This window comes from Etheostoma cragini, chromosome 14 (genome assembly GCF_013103735.1).
Source record: "Etheostoma cragini isolate CJK2018 chromosome 14, CSU_Ecrag_1.0, whole genome shotgun sequence".
Classification (NCBI taxonomy): Eukaryota; Metazoa; Chordata; class Actinopteri; order Perciformes; family Percidae; genus Etheostoma; species Etheostoma cragini.
The window spans coordinates 1,615,433-1,625,432 of record NC_048420.1 but is presented as its reverse complement, the minus strand read 5'-3'; positions in this window follow the sequence as shown (position 1 = coordinate 1,625,432).

The following is a 10,000-nucleotide window of genomic DNA, read 5'->3' as shown; positions in this document are numbered from 1 at the left end:
TTACCCGTCCTTTAATGTCAGCTAATTTAGACAAAAGATTGATTGAGCTTGACGCTGCTGTGGAATAAATAATGGTCATGACTTGAAATGTTTTCTGTAAGGTACCTCAAACTATTGTCTATTTAGACAAATTTTTAACTTTTGCTATATTAGAAATTGTTTTCAACAGCTCATCAATGTAGGCCATTTTAAACATTGCGTGTGCAATTGAAATCTCTATGTATGGTATAAAAACACAGTAGTTCTTGTCATTTAGTTTGTAGTCATGTGATTGGCCGATTTACTGAAGGCCTGCATTCTGACCTGAATGGTGGAACAGGATTATCTAACCACTATCAGATATGTGACCAGGGTGTGACCTACATAAGCTCAGTGAATCAGTCTGGCTTTGATTGCTGATTCTGCACAAGACCCTGAGGGCTGAAACATCAGCAAAAGAAAATGCATGTGGAGCCAGAGTATCCAAGACTTTTTTTTTGTTACAGTTACACCTACCTCTGTTGGTTCCCTGAAAACGAACCCTGGAGGGTTAATCTTACAGTGGGGTTCGAAAGTTTGGGCACCCCAGGTAAAAATTTGTTTTAATGTGCATAAAGACGATCTGGATGGGAAAATCCCCAAAAGGCATCAAATGACAGATCAGACATTCGTATAATATCTCACAAAAAGTTAGATTTTATTTCCATCAGTTACACTTTCAAAATAACAGAAAAGAAAAAAATGGCATCTGCAAAAGTTTGGGCCCCCTGCAGAGTTTCTAGCATGCACCCCCTCTTTGGAAAGCTGAGACCTGACAGTGTCATGGATTGTTCTCAATCATCGTCTGGAAAGACTAGGTGATGTCACTCTAAAGGTTTTAAATGCCCAGACTCATCTGACCGCCCCCCCAACAATCAGCACCATGGCTTCTTATAGGCAGTTGTCTAGAATGTGAAACTGAACGCTAACTTGATGCCATCTGTGAATAAACTGAAGTTAACGAGAGGATGGCTTCTACAAATGGATAATGATCCTAAACACACCAAAATCCATGGTGGATTACATCAAGAGGCGTAAACTGAAGGTTTTGCCATGGCCTTTACAATCTCCTGACTTCAACATAATGTAAAATCTATGGATAGACCTTAAAAGAGCAGTGCTTGACAGACAGCCCAGAAATCTCAAAGAACTGGAAGACTTCTGGAAGGAAGAATGGGCGAACATACCTCAAGCAAGAATTGAAAGCCTCTTGGCTGGCAACAAGAAGCGTTTCCAAGCTCTAATAATTGCCAAAGGGGGGGGCGGGGGTACAAGTCATAAATTTTGCAGGGGGCCCAAAATTTTACAGACGCCAGTTTTTAGTTTTCTCTTATTTTAAAAGTGTAAATGATTGAAATAAAATCTCACTTTTTGTGACATATAATGCGAATCTCTAATCTGTCATTTGATGTCTTTTGGAGATTTTTCCATCTTTTCTTGGCTTCTTTCTGCACATTAATACACATTTTGCCCCAAACTTTTGAACAGCACTGTATAGGCCGGGTGGTGTGGGCTGAGGGGAAAGCTCACCCGAACTCTGGTGTGGATCAAAACAAACTGACTCAGGATTGCTTAAAAACGCGTCTTGGCTTGCTTCTAGTTCCCTTCAGGTGAGAACGCGATCCAATCCAAATACAGGAAGTGGACCAGAAACAATGCATTTACTGGCCTGCAATATTAATCTTCCACATACATATGATTTAAAAGTGCACTATGCAGTTTTGGCGATTTCTTTGCTGTTTTGCGTGACCTGATGTCACGAGATACTTCCTGGCGCTGAGTCCGGCGGCTCGCCGGCCTGAAGTTTCAGAGGGTGGTTCTTCTGCTCACAGGCGCTGGGGGGGAGACGACCACCATTCAACCCCCAAAAAGTCACATAACCATTCAAGTAATTGCAAAGCTGTTCAGTTAACCCTTTTGTTGAGGCTTTTAATCAATGTTTTTAAGTTTTTTTGTATGTTTTTTTCTTTCTTATGTTATTTTTTCCACTGTTTGCAACTTTTTTGACGTTTAACACTACGTTACTGTCATGGTTTGGGTGTTTGCTTTGTTATCTTTTCCTTATCCTTTGGGTTTTTGTCTCTGGTTGTCTTGTCTTCTCGTGTTTGTGTCTTGTTTCCCTGTGAGTGTCTGAATGTTTGGTTTCCTGTTTTATTTTGAAGGTTGGTCTTGGTCTCGTCTTGTCTCTAGTTTTACTTCTTGTCTGTGTCATTGTCCTGCCCCCCCCCCCCCCCCCCCCCCCCCCCCCCCCCCCCCCCCCCCCCATTGTGATTCACCTGGTGTATCACCTGTTCCTCGTTACCACTTGTATTTAACCTGTGTTCCCCTGTCAGATTGGTTTGTCTCTATTTGTGTGTTTGCCAGTTTGTTCCAGTGGCCGCTTCTCTTAGGTAGCTTTCGGTTTCATTTTTGGGGGTTTTCTTAATCCGTCTTTTGCCTTTTTAGACTGTTTTATGGCATTTGTTATCCTGTTTGGTTCACCCTGTTTTTTGTCTAACAAATTCTCGCTATAACGCTCCTGCCTCCCTCCTTGCCTTGTCTCTGAATTTTTGTCCTCATTGAACTGTAACAGTAACACTAACTTAACTTAAGTTTATTTTTGGAATTTATGGGCAATAAACCTCACTTACATGAAATTATACATATGTCTGAGTTAGAAAAACAGAAATTAGGAATTGTTTAGACTAAAATTAAAGGAATGGATGTTGATGGATAATCACAGACTGGAATATGTCAACTTTTACTCAATACTATTTCAAAACCACTTTCATGTTTTTTTAAATGCTGTAAAATTGAATAATATGCCCCAAAAATAATAAAGTGCAGATGTGCACTTGCCAAAGAGCATTGTGTGGAATCAATCATGTTATTTTAGGGGAATTTGAAATAATATGAATATAGGAAAATGGGTCAATTTAACCCGAGGACAACGGAGGGTTAAGTTTAATTAAGATAAAGAAAAACTGCAACTTCCCTTTAAGGGATGTTAACTTTCAGACCTAAAAGCTGTTCTGACCATCTTGTGTGACAACCCATCATCTCTCTCTCTCTCTCCGTCACTCGCTGTCTGTCAGCTGCTCCCGTTGTTCGCCTTCTTCTAAAATATTACAAACACTAAAGCAGAACCAGGAAACCCAAGATGTTAGAAATTGGGTTTATTTGTTTCTTGGGGGGGAGTTTAGATTTAAATTGGAACAGCTTCCTGTTTTTTTGTCAAATGCACAACAATGCAGATTACAGCAAAGTGGAGTGAACTGGCAACATGTTGCTTAAGCAAAGCTAATCTTCAAACTAGATAAGTCTACGGTTACTATTGGAATAAATAAATGTGAAACAATGTTCTAAATATGATCAGCTTCAAAATCTAGCTTCAACTGAATATCTCTTAAAACCTTTTCAGTGTCAAAAAATCAGGGTTTCATGGTGTCCATGTGAGCTTTGAGATCTCCAGAACCTTTAATTAGACACTGAAAAGGCCATTTGACCCAAAATAAAGATCCATTCAATTTTAAAAGTCCTAATCATGCTTCTTTTGAAACTAAAGTTTGACCCGGGTACATTTACAAAAACACCCTAGGTTGCATTTTGGCAAAGGTTCTGCTTTAAGTTAATGAGTAAAACGCAAGAACCCAAATCTTACCTTGTGATTTGATCGGTTTCTGCAGCTGTCACACAGAAGAATATGTTAGTGTGTGTCGGTTTACCTGTAGGCGCATTAGTGGAACGACAATATGAAAACATAAAGATTATGTCTGATTAGCCGAGGTCAGCCAGCGTTAGTCGCTCGTTGGGAGTGACATCATTCCGAGCACAAGGTAAGCGTCAATCACTCTGCGTGGCAACTGTAACACACGCTTACAGGATGCCATGGTGTGTCCTTCAATCCAAGGTGAGCACGAGTTACTCTGAAAGAGACTCAGACAGCCAGATACAGCAACCAGTTGCAGTCTGAATGTGTGATACAGCAGGCAACTTAAATTATATCTATCTATCTATCTATCTATCTATCTATCTATCTATCTATCTATCTATCACTTTAAAAGAATAGTTTGTAGGGCAGGACCCGAATATTTGTCCGTTAGGCAGATATTTGGTTTTTAAATGTTTTTTTCTTTTAATGCTGTAGAATAACAGAATCCTTAAAAATAAATGGCTTTCATTTCATTTAAAGGCATGTTGCAGCACAGTGCTTCCTTTTTAGCTCAGTGTGACAGTCTTTACAGCATTATGCTGTCATTCACTGCCGTTTTAATCTCCACACACACACACACACACACAGTAAGCATGACATATCCATTAAAAGGGGCATTGTGCTAAAACCAAGTGCAGTTCAACGAACAATTTTAAAAAGCTGGTTAAAAGACATCGATTTCCATAAATCAGCTATTAAAAAGATGCAAATGCGATAAAATATCAGCTGCCCTGTTTAAAGTGAAAAAGATGTGCGTGCTGAAACTTACTGTGGGGTTCTGTTGGGATTAAAGCTACGGGGCGTGCAGTTTCTGTCGCCTCCATGAGAAATACTGACGACAGAATGATAGAAATACAGAGTTTTGTGGTCTTAATTAGCTTCGTATCAACTCATTTGGCAATGGTTTGAATGAAACTGAAGTTCATTAAGTTAAAGTGTGCTTTTGAAAAAAATTGGAATTTGGCATGTTTTTGGGGTCTCTGGTGCTTCCACACGCATACACACTTGGAGCCTGACCCCCCCACCAAACAGAACTACAGCATGGGAGACCGGGAGCTGCTGGTCAATACACGTCAAATACAAATTGTTGGCAAAGCTCCGCTTGGAATTGCATTTGAAAAACATTGCCAGCGCAGAGGTCGTGGCCATTTCACATATTTCTGTGAGATCCTGCTGGAGACGAGCTTTTCCAGTCTTTGTGCTACGCTAAGCTAAGCTAACCCGTTGCTAACTGTAGCTTTGTATTCCCTGTATTGACCCAAGAGTAGCATCAACCTTCTCATCTCTTGGCATGAGAGCGAATTAGTGTATTTCACAAAATGTCTAACTATTCCTTTAAATGGTACAGCAAATTCTTCTCCTTTTTTACCAATTTGTCGTTCCAGTCGTGTCCTTCTCTCCCCCCCCCCCCCCCCCCTCAAATTCAGATATGTATAATTGAAACTACATGACTTGATATAAAATGAATCTTTCAATCTTTAATTGAAATATGCTTTATTGAAAATGGCAAGAACATAGTATGAAGCTCTCTCTCCCTGTTACTTCAGTGAATATTCATGTCTGTGTGTGTGTGTGTGTGTGTCCTTTGGCAACCGAGGGTTGCCACGGGAGACATCCCATCGGGCCTGTTCTCATCCTCTCATCCCTCTCTCCTCTCTTTCATCTCTCCAGTCCTCTGTCACCATCCTGCCACTAATCTCCACGCTTAGACACTGTTCGGTGTTATAATTTCCTCCACTCCTCTTTTATTCTATTGACACTGCAGGTTTTACGTTGCTTCCTATCTATGATTTCAAATTATTCTCCAAGTAAATGAATCTTCCAGTAGAAAGAAGTGGAATCCTGACTTCACCGGCTGATTTAGTGAAGTAAAATGACTCATTCATATGGATGGCAGACCTAGTATTTGTAGATCACAGCACGTAGGTGTGATCTCAGACTGATTCAATCTCATTCATGCCAATCAATGGGCAAGATGGCAGCATGATAATGAAATTCAAACCTCTATTCACGTCTCGGTGTGTGTCGAGCTCGCATGTGTGCTGCGTGTAATTCTGTGCCGTGACGGCCTGTAAACTGTCTAATTGACCTTTTGCACACTGCACAAGGACGGCAACACCGACCGCCGTCTTCCGGCTGCTAGTCCCTCCCTTCTCCTCTTTCTTCCATCCTCCTTTTCCCTTTTCCCTTGACACATCCTCTCCTCCTGTCCTCTAGTTTCTCCCCTCTATTTTGACCCTTCTTCAACGTTAATTTATTCCGTTATTGGTGCGTACAATACGTCTGACATTGCTGATCTGATTCAACATTCAGGAATGTATGAGTGAATTTGAAAATGGTGGCTTTTATTTTGTAGCCCCTCGGTCACAGTTCATGGATAGTGAAACTTAGATCTCTCATGGTTGGATTGGTTCAGGCACTTTAAAAAGCTTCATTAAAAGCTCCTCTCTTTTCACATTTTAATTTCCAGCATGATGCCATTTCTATCCTGATAGGCTGCATCTTAACTTATTGGGATAAAACAGGTAGTTACATGTAAAGTCAGACATTGAGCACCCTCATACAGCCAAAATGAGATTATCCTCATTTCATCACTATGCAAATGTTATGTTATGTTACAAACTAGCAACTGGTTGAAATGTCAGTTGTGGACGGAGTGCCCATGAGCATGGTATGTGGTCGAGCGAAGTAGAGAGTGACTGAAGAAAGTGAACGGCTATGACAAAAAGCAGTTGAGTCAAGAAATAAAACGTTTTCATCGCTAGCAACGTAACTGTAGCAAGCATCTCACTATCACCCACGTTATTCACATTGATATTTAGATGCAACAGAAGATATGTCCATAAATAAAAGCCTAAAACTTACATTTGCATTACAATCGTATTTAAATCAATGAACTCCTTTTTAAATCAACATTTTGCTTAAATTATTGATTTATTTGGTAAGGAGCCATGTACTAGGCGGGATAATGTAGAGCGAGGCGGATATTCGGTGTTGCCATCTTGTCTGTCAGCCGGAAGCTCTACGTTATCCAGACATGTGCCATTTTTGTCTCCTCCTCTTTCGACTTGGACCAACCTCCAGTTTCCAGGGTGAACTGTTTAGGAGTAATCAACGTGAGTTTCCAAAGTGTGCCTGTAAGCGTTCAGAAGATTTAGAGGTGACTGTTTTCGGCCAGGACGACGGGTCGAAGGGAAAGACTTGAGATCGCAGAGTACTTCAAAGTATGACACGCCATCAAAATGACAGAAATGTTCTCTGACTTCTTAAAGGGATATCCACATTTACAGAGGAGTTTTCCAATGTGAAATTTCTAGCTGTCCAGAATACCGTGAGGACCGTGTCTACTGCCTGGTTTTTCTAGATTTCTTCTGATTGATTTGCCCATAATGTGTCAAACTTTTGTACGTGTGTGAGCCATGCCCCCAGATACTTATGGGACTTATTTTACCGTGCTTTACTGCGTCAAATGCGTCCGGAACACAGTGAGTCTTCATTACTCCTTATACTATGTTTTCTCACAGCACCGATGTCAAATCCTGGCACATCTCATGGACACCTCTGGGTGCCTAACCGTCGTTATCAAAAGCTGAGGGCCACTGACCAAGCTGGCATATTTGATAGTTGGGATCGAGAATGGGTTGGTGTTTTCCAAACCCACTCTCTTTTCCTATCTTTACCCGTATTGGTGTTGCCATGCAAGGATATCATAGAAAGCAAGATTTTTAAAAACATTGGCAGTGTACCAGGGTTGTTCCAGGGAATGATACCTTTGGAGAAGAACCATGGCTCAGGGTGGGGGGGGCATCTGCCTCGACCGGTTCGGGGTGAGAGAGACAAACAAGAGACAGAGAGAGAGACTTGTATCAGAGGAAGTCAAGCAGGAACATTGAGGCAGCAGGTGACTCCAACCACAGATCCAGACTCCACAGCTCCAGAGCCAGAAACACCGGCAGGAAGCGATGGGAGGAGAGCGGGGAGGGGCGACAGAGCACAAGATCATGGGTGCGAGAAAGCACAAGAAGAAGTCAAGTTAGTAACATGCATCAGTGGGATGAGGCTGCATGAAGATGGAGAGAAGGAGGAGGAGAGAGATGCTCAGTGCATCAAGAGAAGTCCTCCAGTAGTCTAGGCCTATAGTGGCGTATCTAAGGGATGGTTCAGGACTCTCCTGAGCCAGCCCTAACTATAAGCTTTATCGAAGAGGAAAGTCTTAAATGTGGAGACGGTGTCTGCCTCCTGAACCCAGACTGGAACCGGGTTCCACAGGAGAGGAGCCTGATAGCTGAGCTTGCTTCTGTCTTCTGTCGGTATAAATACCATCAGTTATACATCAACTTTTAGGTGAAACAGTGATCTTTCAGAGGACAAGGAAGCCATCACTCCGTTTCTTACTTTACTCTCTCTCCTCTTTACTTCTAATCTTTCCTGTCTGTAGCGATGTAATGAGATTAGGGAAAATGTCCTGTGATGACCTCTCCGTCGCAGGTTAAAGCTATCGTGCGTAGTTTCTGTCTCCCCCATGAGAAGGGACAGATTGGCCATCTGGGACGGTCTATTATTTTAACGTGAGCCGGTCGGATTAACAAGTATAAATTAGATGAATAAATTATCTTTACAGGCCGCACATGATGGGTTTTTATCGCTTGCACGGTTTCACTATGGCTATAATAACAATAATACGTTATTCTAATAAGCATTTGGCAAGTCGGCAACGGCCGGCCTGGTCCCGAGATGGGTCGACCGAATCAATCAGAGGTTACTCAAATAGGGCCGTTCGGGACCCTCCCTGTGATCCTGCTGCTCTGGGGGACCAGCTTCTGAGGGTACCTTTGATTGTGACTTCGGCAAAAACATCAAAAAAACCACCTACAACATTGAAAAAGTGACAAACATGTCAGAAAAGGAGATGATAATGTTGAAAAAAGTTGTTTTTCATGGTTGACGGGAAGACAACACAAGGGTTTAAGGTGTCATGTAGAATTTTTAAAGCAAACATCTGTTCATCTGATGTGTTCTTTAGGTGGGTTTTTGTGTGTCACAGGCAAGTTCTCCTCTCACGGAAAATTGCATTTGAATATATTACGAGTGCAAAGTACAAAATGTTAGCTATGAGCACCTTCAGTCCAGAAGCTCTGACATCACCGCTGGCCTTATAAGTCCAATATTACCTTTTGGCTTTCTGCATTGGTAATTCATATCACTGCATGAACTTTTTCTCCAGACGGCTAACGACTCTCACCTCTCAGTAGATGGAGTTGGCGAGTGTTAATGACCCTGTCTGTAAGCAGACCAAATGGATGTACCACCTTGGGCACTGAATCACTTAATCATAAAGGGACATAAAAGGAAGCCGACAGGGAAAGATGAAGTGAGGGGAAAGAAAGGGTGGGGGGGCACCCATAACGATCCCCCCGAATTGGACAGTGATTCCACTGCAGTGACTTCACATGGAGAGAGAGAAAGAGCAAGGGGGTGATGAGAAAAAAGAGGGAGAGGAGACAGAGGTAGTCTGACAGATCCGTAATTAGCTGTGGTAATGAGTAAGGGGTGTGGGTGGGGGGGGGGGGGGGGGGGGGGGGGGGGGGGGGGTGTGGAAGTGGGATCCTCAACACTTTCATGAATCTGCAGGACTTTGCTATACACGTCAAACAGACCATTCGCCTACAGTTTCTACTGTTGCTACGCCAGTTAAACGCATTTTGGTTCAACAATGACTTCTTCATATCCGACAGAAGTAGACAAGCAGCAGGCTTTTCTTTCTCTTTGTAATGGTTTTTGTCGACTTTTTTTATGGGTTCACTTGCAGTTCTAGAGAAGACAAAAGCCTACAAAGCCGCCCGATTGGTGGAAGTTAGGAAATGACCTTGAGTAGTTAAGGTTAGGATAGCTGATTGGGGGGCGGGAAGAATAGGACTTGAATCCATCAGGTTCCGTAACGTCACGCGAGCATGGACCAGGGAAGGTCTTGCCTAGAACTGCAGTTGGATCCATAACAGTCTTGAATTGCCAGACCTGCGGTGGTGGGCCTGGCAAGTCCACACAGCATTCCTGTAAAGGAGAAAAAACTGCTCTGGTTTATTGGCATTTCTTTAAACCAATCACAATCATCTCAGTGTTGCTTAGCGCCAGACTGAGCCAGAACTTGTTTTGATGGAACGTGTTTATGTTCAAAGGTTGCTTTAGTTCTGCAACAGAAAACTCCGACAGATAGTCTAGCTAGCTGTCCGGATTTACCCTGCAGAGATCTGAGGACCAGGTAACCATAGTCCTCAGATTGGACAGATAGTC